Consider the following 24,417-nt stretch of genomic DNA (forward strand, 5'->3'; position numbering starts at 1 on the left):
TGAGACAGCTGGGAAAGGGCATTTACGAGAGATCTTTGAGAAAGCACAGCTTCATGAAAGCACAGAGATCTCCAGGGGACACGCAAGGAGCTCAGAATTGCTAGAGCAAGTTGCTTTCAAGCGAGAGAGGGGAAGCTGATGAAACCAGAAGCAGGGGCAGCACCAGACTGCGAAAGGCCTTGCATAGCGTGTCAAGGAATCCAGTTATTCCTCTCCTAGAAAAGGTGGTCATTACAAAGTTTTCATCAGGAAAGTGATGTCAGGAGCTTTTGGGGGTTTTGTTGTTGTAAAGCAACTCCTGTAGCACTGAGAGAAATCGGTTAAAGAGGCATAGGGCAACCGGTTAGGAAGCTACAGTCAGGGTAAGAGAATCCAAAACGAGGGAAATGGTTATGAGAATTCAGAGACGTTTAGGAGGTACAGTCAAATATCGAACGGAGGTGGATGCTGACTGGACGGGACAGGAAAAAGCGAGAGCTGGGTTACAGGTGATCATCAGCTCACTGGCTTCAGTGATGGGTGATTTCCTAAGGCAGAGAATTAAATGGAAAAGAAGCATGTTTGCTGAGGAAAAGAATGCATTTATTATATGTGTCAGATGGGAATGTGGTCCACTGAGCAATTGGACACACAAGTCTGAGCCTCAGGAAGGATCTCTGGGATAGAGATACAGGGCTGGGAATCATCCAAGTAGGGATGGCAGTGGATGCCCTCAACTAGGGAGCACGTAAAGTAAATGAAGGCAGTGGCTGTAGACAGATTTCTGGGAAATGCCATTCCTGCTTCAGAGCTAAGCAGAGAGAAAACCAATGAAGGAGGAGTCAGAGAGATGGTGCTTTCATGGAAGCCAATGGAAGATTTTTTTCTTTATTTGGTTTTATTTATTTCTTTTAATGTTTATTTTTGAGAAAGAGAGAGCGCGCGCGCGCGAGAGAGAGAGAGAGAGAGAGAGAGGAGCAGGGGAGGGGCAGAGAGAGCGGGGGAGACACAGAATCTGAAGCAGGCTCCAAGCCCCTAGCTGTCAGCACAGAGCCCAACACAGGGCTTGAACCCACGAACGGTGAGATCATGACCTGAGCCAAAGTCTGACACTTAACCAAGTGAGACACCCAGGCACCCCAGAAGAGAGTTTTAAAGAAGAAATGAGTAGCGGCAAACATAGGTTAAAGGCATAAACTCTGAAACCATACTGCCTGGGTTCCATTCCTGGCTCTACTACTTACTAGCTGTGTGAGCTTGGGCAAATTACTAAGCATCTCTGTTCCTCACTTTCATCATGTATAAAATGCTCACAGTAATGTGCCTGTCTCATAAGATTGTTACGGGAACTAAAAGAGTAAATAAGTGTAAAGTGCTTGGAACAGTGCCTAACAGAGGTAATACTATCTGAGTATTTGACTGATGTCACATAAGATCAACTAAGAAAGGACCGGCAAATGCCATTAGATTTGGTAGTTACTGGATTCATTGCATTTACATTTGAGTAACTTCTATATGTCAGGCGCTGAGAACATAGTCATGAAGGAAACATTGAACTTGCTCTGAAGGAGCTTATATTCTGGCGAATAGCATTCATTGACTGTGTGTGCACTGTTCTAATCACCTGACAAGCATTATTACTTCGCTCATTCCTCACACTTACCCTGGATATAGGTACCATAATTATCCTCATTTTACAGATAGGAACATTGAGCAACACGGAGAGGTTCAGCAAGGAGCTGGAGCCAGGAGGTGGCAGAATCGGGATTTGAATTGAGCTGGACTGACTTCGGAGAACACCTCCTTAGCCTCGAAATCGTATAGTCTCCAGTTGGCTGCTGGTGACCTCAGTAACAGTGCCTTTAGAAGTATGGTGGGGACAATACCCAGAAACTGAGCATTGAATGGGAGCTGGTTAATTGAGAGATTGAGAAGAGTTGAAAGCATTTCCACATAGAATCACACTGACAAAGTCCAAGTATGTGGATTTGTGGGGGATTTATTCTATTTGGGTGATAGAGTAAGGAAAGCGAAAGGATTAAGTAGTAAGCATGTTCTTTGGTCATGTCTTTCTCAAATACCTGTTTCAACTATTTCTTTGCAGCGATCTGGCTGGCGGTCAGTTCAAGATTAAGATCTCTGGTGAGTGCCTGAAGGGTATGTATTTGTTATTATTTATTGAAGCAAGATCAGTACAATTTCTTTCTTTCTTTCTTTCTTTCTTTCTTTCTTTCTTTCTTTCTTTCTTTTTTCAATATATGAAATTTATTGTCACATTGGTTTCCATACAACACCCGGTGCTCCTCCCAAAAGGTGCCCTCCTCAATACCCATCACCACCCTCCCCGCCCTCCCACCCCCCATCAACCCTCAGTTTGTTCTCAGTTTTTAAGAGTCTCTTATGCTTTGGCTCTCTTCCACTCTAACATCTTTTTCTTTTTTTTTTTTCCCTTCCCCTCCCCCATGGGTTTCTGTTAAATTTCTCAGGATCCACATAAGAGTGAAAACATATGGTATCTGTCTTTCTCTGTATGGCTTATTTCACTTAGCATCACACTCTCCAGTTCCATCCACGTTGCTACAAAGGGCCATATTTCATTCTTTCTCATGGCCACGTAGTACTCCATTGTGTATATAAGCCACAATTTCTTTATCCATTCATCAGTTGATGGACATTTAGGCTCTTTCCATAATTTGGCTATTGTTGAGAGTGCTGCTATAAACATTGGGGTGCAAGTGCCCCTATGCATCAGTACTCCTGTGTCCCTTGGGTAAATTCCTAGCAGTGCTATTGCTGGGTCATAGGGTAGGTCTATTTTTAATTTTCTGAGGAACCTCCACACTGTTTTCCAGAGTGGCTGCACCAGTTTGCATTCCCACCAACAGTGCAAGAGGGTTCCCGTTTCTCCACATCCTCTCCAGCATCTATAGTCTCCTGATTTGTTCATTTTGGCCACTCTGACTGGCGTGAGGTGATATCTGAGTGTGGTTTTGATTTGTATTTCCCTGATGAGGAGCGATATTGAGCATCCTTTCATGTGCCTATTGGCCATCCGGATGTCTTCTTTAGAGAAGTGTCTATTCATGTTTTCTGCCCATTTCTTCACTGGGTTTTTTGTTTTTCGGGTGTGGAGTTTAGTGAGCTCTTTATAGATTTTGGATACTAGCCCTTTGTCTGATATGTCATTTGCAAATATCTTTTCCCATTCTGTTGGTTGCTTTTTAGTTTTGTTGGTTGTTTCCTTTGCTGTGCAGAAGCTTTTTATCTTCATGAGGTCCCAGTAGTTCATTTTTGCTTTTAATTCCCTTGCCTTTGGGGATGTGTCAAGTAAGAGATTGCTACGGCCGAGGTCAGAGAGGCCTTTTCCTGCTTTCTCCTCTAGGGTTTTGATGGTTTCCTGTCTCACATTCAGGTCCTTTATCCATTTTGAGTTTATTTTTGTGAATGGTGTGAGAAAGTGGTCTAGTTTCATTCTTCTGCATGTTGCTGTCCAGTTCTCCCAGCACCATTTGTTAAAGAGACTGTCTTTTTTCCATTGGATGCTCTTTCCTGCTTTGTCAAAGATGAGTTGGCCATACATTTGTGGGTCTAGTTCTGGGGTTTCTATTCTATTCCATTGGTCTGTGTGTCTGTTTTTGTGCCAATACCATGCTGTCTTGATGATGACAGCTTTGTAGTAGAGGCTCAAGTCTGGGATTGTGATGCCTCCTGCTTTGGTCTTCTTCAAAATTACTTTGGCTGTTCGGGACCTTTTGTGGTTCCATATGAATTTTAGGATCGCTTGTTCTAGTTTCGAGAAGAATGCTGGTGCAATTTTGATTGGGATTGCATTGAATGTGTAGATAGCTTTGGGTAGTATTGACATTTTGACAATATTTATTCTTCCAATCCATGAGCACAGAATGTTTTTCCATTTCTTTATATCTTCTTCAATTTCCTTCATAAGCTTTCTATAGTTTTCAGCATACAGAAGATCAGTACAGTTTAAATATCAGATCCACATGTGGCAGAATCTCATTCTATTACAAAAATCAAAAAAGATGAAATGTATTCTCAACCAAATTTAAGATAGCTGAGATGAGAGAATTTTTTGGTAAACGTAAAAAAATCTAAAAAGTAGTCTTACCTTTTCTTGGTCTGATTCTGGACGAGTAGGTTCCAGGAATCTGCATTTTTAACACACATCTGAGTTGTTCTGATGCATAATAAAGTTTAAGAATTAATTCCAGCTCCACTATGTACTAACTCTGTGACCTAGGGCAAATTACTCAGTCTCTCTGTGCCTCAGTTTTCTCATTGTAAACGGAGATAATAATAGTACCTACTTCAGAGGTGTGTTGGAGGATTGAAGAGGTAAATTTTTAGCACATCTGGCTCAAAATAAGCCTTCAGTATGTCTTTGTTATGTAAAATAAACAAATCACAGTTTTAAGGGACAATTGACAAATTAGAGGCTGTAACTTTAGGGAGGTGGGAGTGTGCCTTATTAGAAGGCAAATTAAATTGTCATGCACTGATTTTCAGGTATTGTAACCAAAAAGCTTAGGGAGTAAATAAATTAGGAAGAATTTCAGGATAGAATTTAAAGAGTTTTGACAACAAAAGTTTTCTTCTATATTTGCAAATGACATGTCAGATAAAGGGTTAGTATCCAAAATCTATGAAGAACTTATCAAACCCAACACCCAAAAAAACCCAATAATCCAGTGAAGAAATGGGCAAAAGACATGAATAGACACTTCTCCAAAGAAGACATCCAGATGGCTAACCGACACATGAAGAAATGCTCAACATCACTCATCATCAGGGAAATACAAATCAAAACCACAATGAGATATCACCTTACCCCTGTCAGAATGGCTAACATTAACAACTGAAGCAACAACAGATGTTGGCAAGGATGCAGAGAGATGGGATCTCTTTTGCACTGCTGGTGGGAATGCAAGCTGGTGCAGCCACTCTGGAAAATGTTATGGAGGTTCCTCAAAAAATTAAAAATAGAACCACCCTATAACCCAGCAATTGCACTACTAGGTATTTATCCGAAGGATACAGGTATGCTGTTTAGAAGGGACACATGCACCCCCATGTTTCTAGCAGCACTATCAACAATAGCCAAAGTATGGAAAGAGCCCTAATTTCCATCAACAGATGAATGGATAAAGAAGATGTGGTATATTTATACAATGGAGTATTACTTGGCAATCAAAAAGAATGAAATCTTACCATTTGCAACTACATGGATGGAACTGAGGGTATTATGCTAAGTGAAATTAGTCATAGAAAGACAAATATCATATGACTTCACTCATATGAGGACTTTAAGAGACAAAACAGATGAACATAAGGGAAGGGAAGCAAAAATAATGTAAAAACAGGGAGGGGGATGAAACATAAGAGACTCTTAAATATGGAGAACAAACAGAGGGTTACCAGAGGGGGTTGTGGGAGGGGTATGAGCTAAGTGGGTAAGGGGCATTAAGGAATCTACTCCTGAAATCATTGTTGCATGATACGCTAACTAACTTGGATGTAAATTAAAAAAATAAATTTAAAATTAAAAAAAAAATTTCTTCTGGAGCTCTTTTTTTTTTAAGTTAAGCTAATTGGTCAGATATGAGGCATGTCATATATAGAGGTCCCCATTTTACAGATCAATTCTACAAGGATTTCAAAATATAGTTCAAATATTATATGAATGAGGACCTCCATGGTTGTAAATGACAAACTCAACTCAAACCAGATGAAACAAATAAAAGGACAGAGATTTATTGAGAACTAGCTCTAAGAATTGAATAAATAGTTAAATAATTAAATCTCAGATTTGCAAGAAGAGGAATGAACAAAGATTTCTCTGTCTGCTTCTCAGCCGTTCTCCCAGATCATTTTTCTCTGGTGGGACATGTACCACCCAAAGGGTCCAGGCTCTTGTTTTTACAGCTTTTAATACAAGAGAAAAACTGGTTTTTCTCTCTCAACTCTTGAGATAGGATTCTGGCCCTATTTAGGTCACATGTCACTCTGAATCACTCACTGTGGTCCAGGGAATGAGCTGTTATGGTGACAAGTCTACACCTTAACCAATCCTATGATCAGAAGAGCAGGATCGTAAAAGAAGATGACCATTTCCATTCAGACCACTTAGCTAGAGCTGGAGGAGGGAGAGGGATAGAAGTAATCACGTGGGGAACGTCAGTTACCCCAGTTAGTGTTTACGGCAGACACGGTAACTATCCTCAGGACTCACAACTTAGGGAGCAAAATATAGAAATTTGTATGAGCGCCTGGGTGGCTCAGTCATTAAGCATCTGACTTCGGCTCAGATCATGATCTTACAGCTCATGAGTTCGAGTCCCACATCGGGTGAGCTCGAGACCCACTTTGGGTGAGCACGATCCCCGCTTTAGGTAAAACAGGAGCCCCAGGTGAGCCCCACATCTCTCTTTCTCTTCCCCTTGTGGGATACTCTCTCTCTGCCTCTCACTCACTTGTATCTTCTACCTCTCTCTCAAAAGAAAGAAAGAAATTTGTATACATGAAATAAAGAAAGGCTTATACATGTGGACTATGGTATTATAAAAATACAAGTTAAATACTAAAAGATTTGTGGAGAATCAAGATTATGAATTTTAAAAGAGAAAAAATAATCATAGTGACCAATGAGAGGGCTTATATCTGAGAGACAAAGATTATATGAAAAGAGAAAGTATATGAAATAAAACCTGCTTGGATGGAAAATCCTGATCAGAGTCTTGGTAGTTTTCCCACTAAGACCAAATTAGTCATTGACTCTGGAAAATGGCAGTGTTATGAAATGAATTCTAAGAATTAAATCACCATAGAAGCCAGTGATGTAAAGAGGTATGGAAATAATTAGAATGGAGTGTGGGAAATAAAGGCAGAGAACCCACATGAGGAAGATATTGGAGGATCCCGAATGAGAATTTACCACAAGTGAAGGCAAGGAATTGTCAGTGACAACAGAGGCAGATGAAAAATCTGAGTGTTCTTCAGAAAAAAAAAAAAAAAAAAAAGTTGTAGAATTTGATTGACTGGATACAAGAAACCAAAGAAAAATAAGTGCCAAGGAATGTGAATATGTTAAACTTGAATGTGAAACAGAAAAAGGAGATTTGCAATGACGATTGTGGAAGACAGGGGCAATAGGAAGAGATTCTGAAAGGAGAGCTTAGCCAGACTATTTTACAGGAAAAGAGCATGAGAGGGTGTAGGAAGAGAAAAAAATAGAGTTGGTCTTCTGACAAAGCATACAATTAAAAAAGACCATCCTTGGATGGAACAGATATTGCAAAGCAACCCCTATTACAATTACAAAAGCAAGTGAGAAAACCACAGATGTTTCGATCAGTTTTCCACATTAACACGGTTACCATTCTCAGTTATGGTTGCTTCACAGATACTTTAGTCAATTCAATCCTATTAGGATTTTAATATTTCTTAATTCAGGATATTGATTTTAACATAATGGAATTTTACAGAAGGTGATATCTGGTGTCTAGATTAACCTAGAAGTCGAGATGTACGTCAGCTGAGACATTCATGTCCCTGTTCATCCCTCTATTATACCGTTTCTGCAGTGGATTCCCCCACACAGCTTCCATGCTTGTCTTCCTCCTGAGTATCTGTGCTCCTTAAGGACACAAACTTATTTGCCCTTGTAATCCTAGTGGCACATAGTGAGCCCTTACAAATGCACATTAAGTGACAGAAATAAAGGCCTTACCAGTGATTAAGTGATTTACCCAGTTTGCACTTCTGGTTAGTAGCAAAGCCAATCCTGGGATCCAGACCTCCTGTACCCTAGTCTTGGACATAACCCACAGATCATGCCCTCATCTTGCACTCTTTTATAAAGATTTCTCTTACGTTTCGATACCAGGTAGCTGCCCTTCGGTGCCCAACTTGGTTTTCATTCTAAGGAAATTGTCTTAAAATCAATTTCTTTGGCTGCTGGGTGCTCAGAATTAAATTTGTGGCTCGCCATTAGCCCCTTTTGTACTTTGTCCTAATTTCTGAGTATCTCTATACGCCATCCCAAACCCTCCTTGGAAAAGGTAAGAAAGCAATGCCCATGCAGCATGTATTTAGGGTCCAGCACTGTCCCTATGACTATGAAGGACTGCCTCTTGACTTCATATGTATAATGTCCTGTTTTCCTCTTTCATACCTTATTGGTATAAATTTCTCAACCTTTTTTATGAAATATTACAAATTAATATAAAATTCAAGACTTCTGGATCATTCTATGAAAGAATTAAACTGTTGGAAAAAGCCCTAAAGGAGAGTGCCTGGGTGACTCAGTCAGTTAATGGTCTGACTGTTGATTTCTGCTCAGGTCATGATGGGCTCTGCTCTGAACATGGAGCCTGCTTAAGATTTTCTGTCTCTGTCTCTGTCTCTCTTTCTCTCTCCCTTTCCTTCCCTCTCCCTCTGCCTCTCTCCCTGGCTTGCTCTTGATCTCTCTCTAAAATAAAAAAATAAAAAATTTTAAAAAATAAAAAGCCCCAAGAAGAGGAATGGTGAAGGAAATTATGTGTATTGGTATAACATTACACCGCAGACATTAAAAACAATCTTTTGGGAAAGATTTTAATCATGTGGGAAACTGCTTAAGATAAATGAGTGAAGAGGGGTGCCTGGGTAGCTCAGTTGGTTAAGCGTCTGACTCTTGGTTTTGGCTCAGGTCATGATCTCACGGTTTCCAGGTCATGATCTCATGGTTTCCTGAGTTGCAGCCCCACATTGGGCACCAGGCTGACAGTGCGGAGCCTGCTTGGGGATTCTCTGTCTCCCTCTCTCTGCCCCTCCCCCACTTGCGCTATCTGGGTCTCTCTCAAAATAAATAAATAAACTTAAAAAAAAAGATAAATGAGTGAAGAAAACAGGATTTTACAAAAGGTATGACCCCAGCTGTGTAAAAGGAAATGCATTGAAAGAGAAAGGAACAGATACCTGAGTGGTTCAGTCAGTTAAGCACCTAACTTTGGCTCAGGTCACGATCTTGTGGTTCGTGAGTTTGAGCCCCACATTGGGCTCTGTGCTGATTACAGCTCAGAGCCTGGGGCCTGCTCTGGATTCTGTGCTTCCCTCTCTCTCTGCCCCTGCCCCTCCCTCACTCTCTCTCTCTCTCTCCCCTCTCTCAAAAAATGAATAATCATTTAAAATTAAAAAAAAAAAAACATAAAGAAAAAGGAAGGAAATATGCCAAAGTATTGATGATTACCTTTAGTTGTAAGATTGTGGATAATTCTTTTTAAACAATTTATTTTAGGGGGATGCCTGGGTAGTTCAGTCAGTTAAGGTGACTCTTGATCTCTGCCCAGGTCATGATCTCACGGTTTGTGAGGTTGAGCCCCACATTGGGTTCTGCACTAAGCATGGAGCCTGCTTGGGATTCTCTCTCTTGGTCTCTCTCTGCCCCTCCCCTGCTCCCAAGCGCACGTGTACTTCCTCTCTCACAAAATAAGTAAACATTTTTAAAAAAGATTTTATTTTTATAAGTATTCTCTACTCCCAACATAGGACTCCAACTCACGACCCCAAATCAAAAGTCACATGCTCTTCTGACTAAGCCAGCCAGGCACCCCAAGATTATGGACAAATTTTATTTCCCTTATACTATTATATATTTCTCAAACTTTGTATATTTCTTATTATCAGAAAAATATTTTCTAAAAGTCAATTTTAAAAGATTTTTAATGGCACAGGGCAATAAGTGTAAACTGTTAAATAAGAAAAATCTGCCTACAGAAGCACCTGGGTGGCTCAGTCGTTTAAGCGACCAACTCTTGATTTCTGCTCAGGTTGTGATCTCACGGTCGTGGGATCAAACCGTGCTTCTGTGTGGAGCCCACTTGTGATTCTGTCTCTGTCTCTCTCTGCCCCTCCCCCCATTAAATAAATAAACTTTAAAAAAAGAAAGAAAGAAAACTGCATAGGAATTAGTATCACAATATAATCACAACCATATAAGAAAACACATTTTACAAAATGGATAAAATGCACCAAAATATTTTAAGTGTTGCTACTATGTGGTAAAACTCCAGGAAATGTCTTTTTCCTGCATTTTTATCCTTACTCTCTCCTGTGTCTCCAATGGGCTTGTGTTTCTTTTATAATCAGAACTGCCTCTCCAAATAATGTAAAAAGAGCTTCATAAGCATAAAAACCTAATAAATGTGAAATATCCAGAGTAGCTCTTCTGCTACTTATGTATGAATGGTATCTGCTAGAAATCTAGACTTCTACTTTCATTTTGAAAGGTCACTATACACTTCCAGGAAAGAGTTTTGCAAAACCATCTTAACATTTTAGCAGAAACTAACAACCTGTTAAACTTCCTAGAACTTCCCAGAAGATCAGAGCTAACAACAACTTCCATACTTCCTGTTGTGTCTAGAAGATAATCACATAGAGTAGACATAATTACATAGGGGTATTATGCTACTTTGCCATCTGGTGACAGAACATAGGGACAAGTTGTTGCTATGAACCAAAAAGAGGCTACAGTAGCCTCTTCAGGGAATTTGGGCAAATTGTTCTAGGCCAACAAATTAACTAAGTAATTGACATGGTTTGTTGAAAATTTTGAACAGCAAAAAAAGCATAAAAGTCTTGGCATGTTGAACCGAGCTGTATCTTTTGCCAAAGCCAACTGCAGTTCTTGGAATACATACCATTTGGACTTCAGAGTGTAGTTCAATAGAATTCTCATCTTAAGGTGCTGCGTTGACCTTATGTACCTTTCAAGTTGAACTTCATCAGGACCTACCTTCACTGAACATGTACTGTTGAGTGCACACTAGGAACATGCATTGCTGGGTGCTTGAATTGCCTGGATATTTAACTTCCAGAATCCTAGTCTCCAGACTTGTCATCAAATCCAAGGGCTTCTCTGTTAGACATATGCCAACTGGTGTCAAATTTGGTGTATTAAACATAGTAAAAACAAACAAAAAAACAAAAAACAAAAACAAAAACAAACCAAAAAAACCTACTTTGAAATAAAGAACAAGTATGAAATTTAAAAAATCAACCATAAAATGGCCTAAGGCCAAAATGTTTGGAAATTTCCCCATAAGTCTAACCCTCGTCATAGTATTTGTAAGAGCCAGAACTCCTAAGGCTAGCCCTATGCAAGTTCCCTTTTCCAGTTCCTTGCATTTAATTTGTTCATTTTTAAACATTTGCACACTACTTTATGGGTTTTTTTTTAAGTTACTTTTATGGAACATGATTTCATTTTGGACTCAGTGAATCCCATTTTAAAAAATGAGGAAAATAAGTTACTTGCCCAATGTAACAAAATAAAGTAGCAGAGCAAAGATAGAACCTAGATTTCGTGGCTCTTAGTTTGGCATTTGTTCTACTATTGCACACTTCCATTTAACTAATAAAATGGCTTATTTGTGTCTGTTTCTCTTTCTTTTATGCCTAGAGTTATCATCTTTGCTCTCTTCATATGGTAGACCAAAAATTAATTGGTGACTTTCTTATAGAAGATAGTATATAAATACAAATTCCTAAGAGGGATTCAAAATTTTATCGAACCCATTTTATTTATTTATTTATTTATTTATTTATTTACTTATTCCTTCCTTCCTTCTTTCCTTCCTTCCTTCCTTCATTCATTCATTTAAATTTTAGAATCCCAGCATAGTTACCATACAGTGTTAAATTAGTTTCACGTGTAGCCCATCTTTAGAAGGTGAAACTGAATCTACCATTTCTGCCAAATATCTTGAGTTTTTTACTCAACAAATTTTTGGACTCAAGCTGACATCTTCTGAGAAGATTAAGCAGCTTGCAAAAGCAATGGGTCCATTATAATTTACATCCTGTTTCACTTCACCGTGAGTAGTTGAGGGTAATGTGGGTCTCTGCAACATAATCAGACTTTCAGTTCTTGACACCATAAACAGTAACTTAATTGTCTCTAAATCCTAGACCGTTAGCCATTCTTTTTCAAAACGTGTAAAACACTACTGAGTAAATCATGGAAAGTACTTTCAGTCCTAACGAGTATAAAATAAGGCGTTATTGTAGGCTCTTTATTATTTTACTTTATAGTTAAATAACAATTATTCCATGAACTGAGTAAGCACCAGCCTCTTAGCTGATGGTCTAGAGTGTTCTGCGTCACCTGAGTGTGACTTTGGAAGTAGCTAATCCAGTTATCTTATCGAAGTAGGAAGCAACAATTTTGCATCAAATATATTGACAGTAAGAGCATCATGACAGAAGTCCTTTAACATTAAAATAACTGTGAGATGACTGTTCAATAGGATGATACTCAGATACTTGGGAACACCTTTGTGGCTGACATCTTGAGAGCTCTGTTAGGTTGCATTTTTCAGGTAAGAGTTCTTCAGGCCAAAATAACACCTTCTGTGTTACTGCAACAAATTTCTGGGCTTCTGTATGGCTCTAAAAGTGTTCAAAAGAATACTTGCATGTGCCCCTCCTCCCACATCCATGTACAAGTATGCTAACCCGCAATCTGCAAGAGTACACAGAAGTTCTTAGTATGGTACGAGAAAAGGATAGTTCTGTCTTGTGTATCCAGTTTCTAAGCTCATTGGAAGCCCTTCCATCAACAACATGGAATATCAGCTCTTCAGACACTTGACAGGGTTTCAAGCATCCATTGACTGCAACCCAGAACTTGCCACAAGCTGTTTCTAGACACCTGATATTTGTGAGAAATGGCATCTAGGATATATGTCAACTATTCCTAGATTTTTTGAGGGCTATTTCTGTGTAAAGTCAGAAAACAATCATACAGTATTTGGATCACATCAACACTGCTCCCTTACACAAGTGCCTTCAGTGAGTAATGCCATTTCTACAGGAATTTTTTAAAGTTTTATTCTTATCAAGGTTATGCATGGGCATGATTTCTGGAATCAAATAGTTCTCCAAGACATGTAGTAAGAAACACTGACTTCTACCTCCAAATTCAAATTTCCTCCTCACAGAGGCCACTGATTTTCACTGATTGTTTTCTTACTTAACTCAATATGTCTAAATAATATGCTTCTATTGCTACCTCCTGGTTTTCAGTTTTTGTTCTTTTTTTTTCCATAATTTTTTTTTTTTTTTTTTTTTTTTAGTAATCTCTACACCTGATGTGGGGTTCAAACTCGTGACTCTGACTGAGCCATCCAGGTGCCCCTCATTTTCTATTCTATCTTTGACTCGCCACAATGGAAGATGTGAATTTGGCTCTTTAACCCCACTCTGTCTCATTGACAGTGTTTAATGCTGTCATTGGTGTGGGTGAAATCTCATTCCTTGAGGAAGGCATTTGGAGACCCTTTCAGTTGGAAAGGGTCTGGGAAATTTTCTTAAGTTGTTTCTTCAATAGTTTCTTCTCTCTTCTCTTAATTTCTTTGTCCCCTCCCCCACCATTTGAAATACCCCATTATTTGAATGTTGGATTTCCTGAATAGAATCTCTAAATTTTCTTTATTTCCTTATATTCCCTCTCTATTATTTTATTCTGCCTTCTGGGATATTTCCTCAACTTTATGTTCCTTCCTTTTATTCCGTTTTTTTTTTCATTTGTCATATCATAATTTAATTTTCAAAAACTGTGTGTTTTTTCTTTGATTTTTTTTCTTTTAACAGTGTCTGATTCTCATTTCAGGGATACTAATTATATTAATCATAGAATTTGGGATTTTAAAAAATTTTTCTTTTATGTCTATTTAAGAGTAGGACACAAAAAAGTTGCCTGGGGTTGGAGGTTTCACCAAATGCTTATCTGGTTAGGGTGTTTTATTGGCTTAAAATATTATAGCATGAGCTATAAATAACATTAATGCAATTGTCCAACCAGTTTATCATTTTAAAAGTCAGATTTTTAAAAATTAAAATAACTTTTGAAGCTTTTTTATCTTATATTAAACAAGTGGCGTATGCTCATTTTAGACTACCTGTCAATTGATTCATGAGTTAGAAACTAGAAAAAAAAAATGCTTAAGTTATTTGTAATTTTGAAGTCTAGGGATAACCACTGTTATCACTTTGGTACATATCTTTCTGGACTTTTTTCATAACTAAATGCATTCTGTTTGAAAGGAAACTAAAATTCACCCTATACTTTGTTTTATAGCCTGTGGTTTTCACGTAACCTATTACAACCATATTGTCATTGTCATTAAATTTGAGTTCAATTGTTTTCCTTTTGCAGTTTTGTTTACATTGCATATAATGTATTAGTCAGCCTCACTTTAATAGCTTGGAAAATTTTAGGGAAAAACCATCAAGAATGAACTTGAAAATATTTCTAAGGAAACTAATAAACTGACTTTGAAACAAAGAACCCTTATTAGACAAAACCTGATCTTTCATAATTTTACTTGCTGAGAAATTGTAGCATTGGAGATTTACAGAGAACTTGGATTTCTACCAAAATTGATGATCCATAAATTTTACTATTTGAGTTTGAAGGAATGCAGAATATGATTTTGACAAGTTTTTGAATTGTGTTCTGAATGACATCTATCAACATACATGACAAAAGCTGAATCAACATTGCAAGTCACATGGAGAATTTGATTCTTAGGAAATTGGCCACTGTCAACCCAAAGCAAAACACAATATCCAGTTCTGGGGCCCACAGTGAGCCACGAGGACTCCCATCCAGATGTAACCCAGGTTATTCTGCAATGTGACCACAGTTCCTGGAGTAAAGTACTCAGGACTTTGGAAGCCAGAATTTTAAACCTATTGTCTTTTCCTTTTAAAAAAACTTACTTTTCTCTTGTTTGGGCTTAGTTTGGTTTGGTTTTATGAAGTGATCATTTCAGTATCTCACAGGAGCTAAAGAAGACAAACGAGGATCTAGAATATATCAGGTGTCTGTCATGCCTGCTAGACATGTTATCTACTTCATCACATATATTCCTAAAATAACCCTGTTGTAGAGAAAAGAGGCTCAGAGAAGTCAACTAACTTCTGGGTCACGCCTAAGATGGTAGGTTACAAAGCCAGGAATTAAAACCCAGCTCCAAGTGTGTTTTCTCCCTGAGACCAACGCAGCCTTCTTGTGGAATACTATGGAAGAACAGTGGGGGTTCTGTACAAACTGGTAACATCCATGGTATACTTTTTGAAGAGCAGAGCACATGCTTGACATTCAGAAGAATTATATGTGGGGAGAGGAGCATGAGACCCAATGATTCTATGTCCCAGTTATTTGTGACAGTCCCAATTTCTGTCTGTGAGTATTTCCTTATGCAATTGAACATGAGCTCTGATTTTTGGTTCATAAAACCTTGGCGGCATCAGTATAGACTATCCTGAAAAACAGACTTAATGATAACGACTCCTGTGTGAAGTAATCAATCCTGTGTGAAAACACAAGGATTCCATTCCGTGGTACTCTGGGTGAAGGACAGGCATGTCCGGAAATGACCGAGCTGCAAGCTCTCCCCACAAAGAAGAACTCCTATTTGGGATCTTAAAATGGAAGCAGAAACAATGCTGACATTTAAGAGAATGAAAATAACTGTTCTTTAAAGTAGAAAGGTTCCCTCTAAGTCTCTCTCCTATTGTGACTCAGCAAGTCTAAGAACCTCGGTATCTAGATTGTTTGGGGAGAGATATCATCTGAAAAAAAGAGGTGACCCCAACACCAGGAAGAGGATGGCTTTGGCAACAGCAGACCACTGAGCCTTCATGGCAATTCACTCCTGGAGGTGTTTAGTGCACTAGCTACATGCCAGGAACTCTGACGGATGCGAGGATACAGTAATGCTAAAATTCAGCCCCTCCTTTTGAAAATTAACTATCTGGAAAAGAAAACAGAAAGGCAAACAGTGAAGTACAAAAGTTGTCTGGGGGATTCTTCAAAATTCTTCAGCATCAGGGCAAGTCAAGGAGGGTCTACTAAATACGACACCAGACACTACTCTAAATATTTTACCTAAGTTTCAAAGGATGAATAGGAGTTTTCCAGGGAGCTACATTTTTTTTTTTTTTTTAGTGTTTATTTATTTTTGAGAGAGAGAGAGTGCATGAGAGTGAACGGGGGGTGGGGGGAAGACAGAGGATCTAAAGTGGGCTCTTGCTGACAGCATCATGAGGCCATGGCCTGAGCCAAAATGAAGTTGGATGCTCAACCTACTAAGCCACCGAGGCACCCCAGGGAGCTACATTCTTAACAAACCCCCACCCCCTTCTTTAAGATTGGCTTTGGGGAAGATAATTCACTAGTAGAGATCACAGCTGGGCCATTATACTTCCCCAAGTGTGACCTTTTTATTTTGGGAGCATCAAGAATGGAGATCCCATCCAGTTTGGAGTGTGGGCATCTTGAAGGTAGGTCTGTATCTTGTTCCTTCTTGTGTTCCTGCTATTGAATGCAATGTTCAATAAATCTTTGATGGATCAGTGAATAAATGATTAAACAAATCAACAAATTAATAAATGGTTTGGTTATGATCATCAAGTGGAAATAAAACTTCTAAGAAAGACTAAATAAAGGCTTTAACATTATACAGTACAACAGGAAACAACAGAGGTTAATAATAATAAATAATCTTGCTTAAAAATTAATCTTCCCCTCAGGAATGCAGCCCCATTCTAGCTGATGGTTTGCCTCCATATGGTGGGCACTATTTTAGCATCCTCCCTAATTCCCGCCTTCGTTAGACATCTTGACTTCCGGATGTTTGTATCTAAGAAAGTGGTTTCAGAGAGAAATGAGAAATTATTTCTCACACCTACCTCCTGCCTAAGGCCTTCTGAGTTCAGTTTCCCAAGGAACCACACCCTTTTCCTAGATGGGAGAGGGTGAGGATGAGCTCAGGATCTGTCATGGAGTAGGAATAAACAAATTGATAAGGTTGTGTGATGGGGCAATTTTCAGGGATGGAACAAAAAATTCAATAAGGATTGGAAATAGGTTCAGGGATGGCATTGAGAGCCTAGAATGTCTCTTGCACAGATTACTTTGTCAAAATGATCTTTTTACTGATTTATTTTTAAGTTTATTCATTTTGAGAGAAAGAGTGCGTGCAAGTAGGGGAGGGACAAAGAGAGAGAGGGAGAGAGAATCCCAAGCAGGCTCCACACTGTCAGGGCAGAGCCTGATGTGGGGCTCAAACTCACAAACCATGAGATCATGATCTGAGCTGAAATGAAGAGTCAGATGCTTAACTGACTGAGCCACTCAGGTGCCCCAAAATGATCATCTTTAAATAGCTATGTTAAAATAACCTTCTTAACAGCTTACTAGCTGTTATTAACCTTATTGTAACTGTTGCCAACACCAGAAGTTCCTATAAAAGTACCTTGCCAAGAGAGGATGGGATAATCCATAGAAGACCTGCTATGAGTGATTTTGATGGGTCATCAAGGGAAGGGAGTTGAATTATCATTACCAATTTCAAGTGGCACTGCATATCTTTTATTAATTAAAAACTTCCCTTTATTGAAACAAATCCTAGAAGTGAAAAGACATGAGATTTTTCAGCAAGATACATTTTCTAATTTCTTTTGGCACAAACTCATACCAAGAAATACCTTGTTAATAACCATCTGGACTTTGGACCATGAGCTCTCCCAGCTAAGGATTATAAGACTATGATTTAAAATGACTGACAGGGGCACTTGGGTGGCTGAGTCTGTTAAGCATTGGACTCTTGATTTTGACTCAGGTCATGATCTCATGGTTGTGGGATCAAGCCCCAAGTCTTGCTCTGTGCTTCACATGGAGCCTGCTTCAGATTCTCTCTCTCCTTCTCCCTCTCCCTCTGCTCCTAAATAAATAAATAAATTAATTAATTAAATGAAGATATAATCAGAAATGAACATATGAACATATGGGGCCAATGAGGATTCACATTTATGGAGGGAAAAAATAAGCCATTGAATCTTAAAAATAGAAGGGATATAATTCATCTGTATGTTATTTGAAGCCATTTCCCAGCACTTATAACCTCCTTGTCAAATGATTCCTACCGAGGCGCCTGGGTGGCTCAGTCGGTTAAGCATCTGACTTCGGTTCAGGTCATGATCTCACAGTTTGTGGGTTCAAACCTCGCATTGGGCTTGCTGCTGTCAGTACAGAGCCTGCTTCAGATCCTCTGTCCTACTCTCTCTCTGCCCCTCCCCAGCTCATGCGCGCATGCTCTCTCTCTCTCTCTCTCTCTCTCTTTCTCTCTCTCTCAAAATAAATAAATTAACAAAACAAAACCCCCCAATGATCTCTTACCTGCTTCCAACCCTTACTGCTTTGTGGGCAGCTAGATCTGTTCGGGGGCAGCTCTGATTTATATTCCAATATTGTGCTGAACACTTCCTTGCTATAAATCCCATTCCTATGCCCAGTTTTGCTCTTTGGGACAACACAGAAGAACTCTATGCTGCTTTCCATTTTCAAAATATTTGAAAATATCGGACATGTGCCCTCTTGCATCTTCTCTTTTCCAAGCTAATTGTTATGAGTTTTCTCAACATTGATCTGTGACAGTGTTTTGATCTCTCTCTTCTGGCTGAACACACCTTAAATTATAATGTCTCTTACTATAGAGCAAAGTCGGAACTGAATCCATATGTGGTTAAACAGGCTCACAGTCCAATGGTTGGCGTATTATAATTCTGTTAATGTAGCCTAAAATTGCATTCAAATTTTAATAACTACATCATACCCTTGGGCTATGCATGGTGGGCATGTAATTATATGAATAATTAAAACCCCAGATCTTATTCACATAAACTATCAAGTTGCCCCTCCCCTATTTTGTGTGCTTTATTTGGAGGATATAAAATATCCCTCTTTGTCTCAGCTTGTTTATTTTGATACGTAGCTAGCTTTTTATGATTAAAAGAGTAGATTGATGCTTTAAAAAAATTATTTTTCCTTGTAAAAATTCAGATGGTAATAGTACAAAACAGAAAGTAAAAATCATCCCCAATTCTACACCTAGGAGTGATTGCATTTTTAAAAAAATCAACACACAATTTTATTTTTATAATGGTATCAAAGAAAACATTATTTATAATAGTAAGTTTACCGTTGCTTTGTTAACTATGTTTTGTCTTTTTAAAAATATTTACTTATTTATTTACTTATTTGCTTATTTATTTTTAGAGAGAGAGAGCGCACAAGCAGGGGAGTGGGGCAGAGGGAGAGAGAGAATCTTAAGCAGGCTCCACGCTCAGCACAGAACCAAACATGGGGCTCAATCCCATGACCCTGGGATCATAAACTGAGCCAAAATTGAGTCAGACACACAAATGACCGAGCCACCCAGGTGCCTGTGTTCTGTCATTTTTAAGTTTAGAATGAGACCTGTGGCATAATACAGAAAAAATACAAGTTGCCAAACGGTGTAATTCCACTTTGGTTAATTAAAAAAGAAACTCCATGCATATTGATGTGAATGTGCAATGTTTACAATGGGATCACACTATATTCTGTCTTATAACATGCTCTTTTCTCTCAACATACACATCTTTTCAGGTAATAGAGAATAACAACATTATTTTTAATGGTTGTGTAGTGTTCTATTGCATTTGTGAAGTACAACTTAGACAAGTGATTTGCTTCCAAATTACACTTTTATAAGCAGAACTATGGTAAACAGTCTTTCTGCACTTGTGTGATTATCTCCTTGGTAGAAATTACTAGAAGCACCACTATCATAATTTTTTTTTAATTCCTAACTTTGTCATCTACTATGTCTCTCCTAGTTTTGTATTTTCGGTAAATGTGATAAGCACACCTTTTTTCTTAATCTGAATTTGATAAAATTTCCAAACACAGACTCACATCAAGGGTCACCTTCTGTATAAAGCCTTTCCAATGCCTCCCCTCCTCCCACCTCAGATCAACTGCTCTTTTCTTTGTGTTTCCAGTTCACCCACTCACCTTCTGTAGCCAATCATTTTAATTCTCTATCATTGTTTTTTTATTATTATTTTTTGCTTTCCCAGAGTCTACTAGACAGCAAAGACCAAGCCTTCTGAGTTTTACGCCTCTGCTCCCACCCGAGTGAACATAGTTCCTGGCACATAGAAGGACATTATGAATGAGAGAAGAAATGAAGGATTGAAGGGTTCAACATAGGATCAAGGACAAATTCCCACAGCATACTACTAAATCCTAGTTTTTAGGTTTATTTGAACTTTTAGGCAAAAGTCAGCACAGAACTTTCATTGTGGTTAAGTCAAGGGCTCATTCATTTTGTTCATTTATCACGTCATCTATTTTTTTCTACACAGATGTCATCGTTCATTTTTTTTTTTTCACAAAATTTATGGAGTGTTTAATATGTTACAAAGTTACTGAGGTACGGACTATGGGAAAAAACAAAAAAGACCTTAACCTCAATAAGCCTACTGTTTGTAAGGAAACCAGCTATAAGTGCTATCATTATCATAATGAATAGGAACCACAAGAGAAGTCTAGTCAAAATGCTATTAGGATTCACGGAAGCAAAAAATAGTTTCCTTGCTGGGCAGAGATGATGGTGGTGGGAGTTCATAAGGATGAATTGAAAGGGAAGGCCAGAAATTCTTCTAGGATTTTGATGGATTCTTGTCTCACATTTAGGTCTTCCATTCATTTTGAATTTATTTTCGTGTATGATGTAAGAAAGTGGTCCAGTTTCATTCTTTTGCATGTTTTCCCTACACCATCTGTTGAAAAGGCTGTATTTTTTCCATTGCATATTCTTTCTTGCTTTGTCAAAGATTAGTTGACCATATAGTTGTGGATCTATTTCTGGGTTTTCTATTCTGTTCCATTGATCCATGTGTCTGTTTTTTGGGTTTTGTTTTTTGTTTTTTGTTTTTGTTTTTGTGGTTTGTGTGTGTGTGTGTGTGTGTGTGTGTGCCAGTACTGCCTTGATCACTACAGCTTTGTAATATAACTTGAAGTCTGGAATTGTGATTCCTCCCGCTTTGCTTTTTCAAGATCGCTTTGGCTATTCAGGTCTTTTGTGATTCCATACAAATTTTAGTATTGTTTGTCCTAGCTCTGTGAACAACAGTTGCATTTTTATACACCAGTAATGAAGCAGCAGGAAGAGAAATCAAGAAATCGAACCCATTAACAATTGCACCAAAAACCGTAAGATACCTAGGAAAGAAGCTAACCAAAGACGTGAAAGATCTGTATTCCGAAAACTGTAAAACATTTATGAAAGAAATTGAAGAAGACACAAAGAAATGGAAAAACATTCCATGCTCATGGATTGAAAGAACAAATATTATTAGAATGTCTGTAGTACCCAAAGCAATCTACACACTTAAATGCAATCCCTATCAAAGTACCTAGGGATCTTTTAAAATCCCAGGTGCCCTGGGGCACCTGGCTGGCTCAGTCAGTAGAGCATGCAACACCTGATTGAGTTTGTGAGTTTGAGCCCCATGTAGGGCATAGAGACTACTTAAAAAAAAAAAAATCCGAATGCTCTGGTTGCATCATAAAGCACCCCAGGTGATTCCAGTGTTCTGCAACGTTTGAAGACCACTGATATGACCGTACTCAAGATATTCAAAAGGTAATAGGGGGACTAGCTCTACCACATACTGAGATATAGTATAAAATTATGGCAATTGAAACAGTGGCACTGGCATGAATATACAACAGACAGATGAAATAGAGCTCAGAAAGAGATCAATGTGCATACTTGGGGATGTAGAATATAAATTAAAAGAGTTCAAAGAGAAGTTAATTAATACTATGGTACAACTGGCTAGCTATTTGAGGCAAAATTGAATGGAACTTCTTACTCCTTAGGATCAATCCTCAGTGACCCTCCTCTCCTTGTACCCCTACCCCCTACCCCCTCTCATTTATTTTCCACCCAAGAGCCAGACTGATCTTAAAATCCATGATCAGATCCTGCTTCTCTCCTCTTACAACCCGGACGGTTGTCAGGGCCTTCTGGGCCCTGACAAGTCGGTCCAGGCTCTCCCTTCAGCCTCCTGTCTGCCCCTCTACCTTTTTTTTTTTTTTTAATGTTTTTATTTATGTAGTTTGAGAGAGAGTGAGAGAGAGTGCAAGCAGAGGAGGGGCAGAGAGAGAGAATTTCAGGAATTTTGTGTCTGCTTTCCTTCTGCCTAGTCCTTGCAAGGCCAGCTTCCTCTTGCCTTGAGGTCTCAGGTTCAAAGTCTCCTCTACTGAGGGGCACTGCCTAACCTAACCTTCTGGGACATTCCCCATCCCATACCCATAATTCTCTATCTTTGCATTCATGTAGACATCGTACTTACTTCTTTATTAGTTCTTGCCTTATGAATAATTACCATATTTATTTGTTTATTTTTTGCCCACCTCCCCCAAGCTCCACGAAGGAAGACCTTGTCAATCTGGTCACTGCTAAGGTCTCAAGATCTAATACATAGTAGGCGCTCAATAAATATTTGCTACATGACAGAAAACTTGCATGGGGCAAAAGCTAGGCCTGAGATCCAGGACAGTGACCTGCTGCTCTTGTTCCATCGGCAAAACCCTGCAGCAGGTATGGACACCTGGAATCTTCCTCTGGGAGAGAGTTCATAAGTCTTAAAGGATCCTAGCCGGTCAGGATGGGTTCCTTTCCTTGACAGGAGCTGTATCCTGAGGGGTAGAGTCAGGGTTCTAAGCTGAACCTTCTTCCAAAACTCTGACATCCAAATGGGGCATCAAATCCTTCTTAGTCACTCTTGCCAGTATAAAGGCCATAATCCTTGAGGGAAACAAAATAACAGGTTAGCAGCACAGTTTTGATTGATTTCTCTCTGCATCTGACGAGTAGGATCCATTAAAATAGTTATAAATGTTAGTGCTGGAAAATGCCTCAAATACCATCTCCTAATAACTATAAAACAGCCCCACCTTTTTATTTTATGGATGAAGAAAATCAGGCCCAGGGAGATTCAGTGGCTGGCCCAGTAAATAGTTAGTGATGGGGTCTACCTCTCACCCCCTTCTTGATGTGCTGTTCAGAGCCTCTGCTATGATAAGATGATAATGTGACTCTCCATCTCATTCAGGAAAAATCATTTTGAAAACAAGTCATTTAGAAAACTTACATTCATTCTTATTATCCATGAACTTTTGCACCTTCTGCAAGCAGTATGCAGTATAGTCTTATTTGCTTCCTCTAGAAGCCTTAAAAATAATTCGGGGGGAGGGCCCAAACCCAAGATGGGAACTGTCGGCAGCATGTAGAGGCAGACAGATGGAGCTTCAAGGTGACAGAGTTGGACCTGAGTGGCCTCCTCTGGCGCTGTTGTGACACAACGAAGCCTTGTGTTAGAAAACGTTCAAAGCAGGCAGCCTGTGAGGATGTCTCTAGGCCCCTGGGCTGGGCAAAGGCCTCTTCCTTGGAGACAGCAGTGATGGCTGCAAACATGGGCTTTCCAAATGGGGGAGACAGTCATGTCTTCTTGCGCTCTTTCTAACCAAAAGAATGATTCAAGGAGAAGAGTTATCCAAGTTCGGGGTACCCAGAGCAAGATGATCTTTGGCTTTTATTCCCCTTTACACTGTAATTATTTTTGATAGAGGGAATATGAGCTTGTGCAAACTCCACAGGCATCACACAACGAATTGACTAGAGAAGCTGAGGAGCACCTGCTAACCAAGAGCTTATGTAAGACTGTTCTGGTTGACCACGAGTCTTCTAAAAAAGTATACATTTTTTTTCGCTTACCGTGGTTCTTAATGTAAGAACTTTAAGAAAACCACAAAAGATGCCACTATTTTTAGGAAATTATGTTGTTTTGGGGCACCTGGGTGGCTTCGTTGTTTGAGCGTCTGACTCTTGACTTCAGCTCAGGTCATGATCTCACGTTCGTGAGTTCCAGCCCTGCATCAGGCTCTGTGTGGACAGCGTGGAGCCTGGAGCCGACTTCAGAGTCTGTCTCCATCTCTCTGCCCCTCCCCTGCTCATGTTCTGTCTCTCTCTTTCTCTCTCAAATATAAAACAAAAAAAATGTTTTTTAAAAAAGAAAATTATGTTGTTTTTAATTTATTCTGGTACTTGGGACCACTGCTAGTTTAATTGTTAAAAGTACATTCTGCATTGAGAACAACTATTCTGACTATTGACTAAAATCACTATGATGTTTTATCTCTGTCTTCAGTACTGAGCGGTGCTTTAATCAAAAGACCTCAAAGCACTTTTGAGAGAATATATCGAAAGTTTCAGGCCCTGTGAAAGAAATCTATTTCTTAAAATTTTATTTTAATTCCAGTATAATTAACATATAGTGTTATATTAGTTTCAGGTGTAGAAAGAAACTGTATTTTGGATTGCCAAAGTATGTGAATTTATCCTTAATCATCAAAAAATAATTATGTCTTGGAATCCTGCCAGAAAATGTAACTTGAACTCTCTGCTACCCTCTTCTTATCAAAGCCCACTGATGAGAAATGATATTAATGGACAATTTCCAGAAAGATATATAACC

At 38.9% G+C, this 24,417-nt stretch overlaps 1 long non-coding RNA gene across 3 annotated transcripts; it reads left to right on the top strand.

Annotated features, from left to right (window-relative positions):
- The first annotated feature begins 1,630 nt into the window (after positions 1-1,630).
- LOC125925925 (uncharacterized) lies at positions 1,631-20,899 on the top strand. 3 transcript variants are annotated; one of them, XR_007458936.1, is made up of 3 exons: positions 1,631-1,957; positions 2,084-2,136; positions 19,948-20,899. It is a non-coding gene; the product is annotated as an uncharacterized LOC125925925 (long non-coding RNA). The 3 variants fall into 3 exon arrangements; XR_007458937.1 differs by having other exon boundaries at positions 2,084-2,121; XR_007458938.1 differs by having other exon boundaries at positions 1,631-1,847.
- The last annotated feature ends 3,518 nt before the right edge of the window (positions 20,900-24,417 follow it).

The sequence above is a fragment of the Panthera uncia genome, chromosome F1 (genome assembly GCF_023721935.1).
Source record: "Panthera uncia isolate 11264 chromosome F1, Puncia_PCG_1.0, whole genome shotgun sequence".
NCBI classification, from domain to species: Eukaryota; Metazoa; Chordata; class Mammalia; order Carnivora; family Felidae; genus Panthera; species Panthera uncia.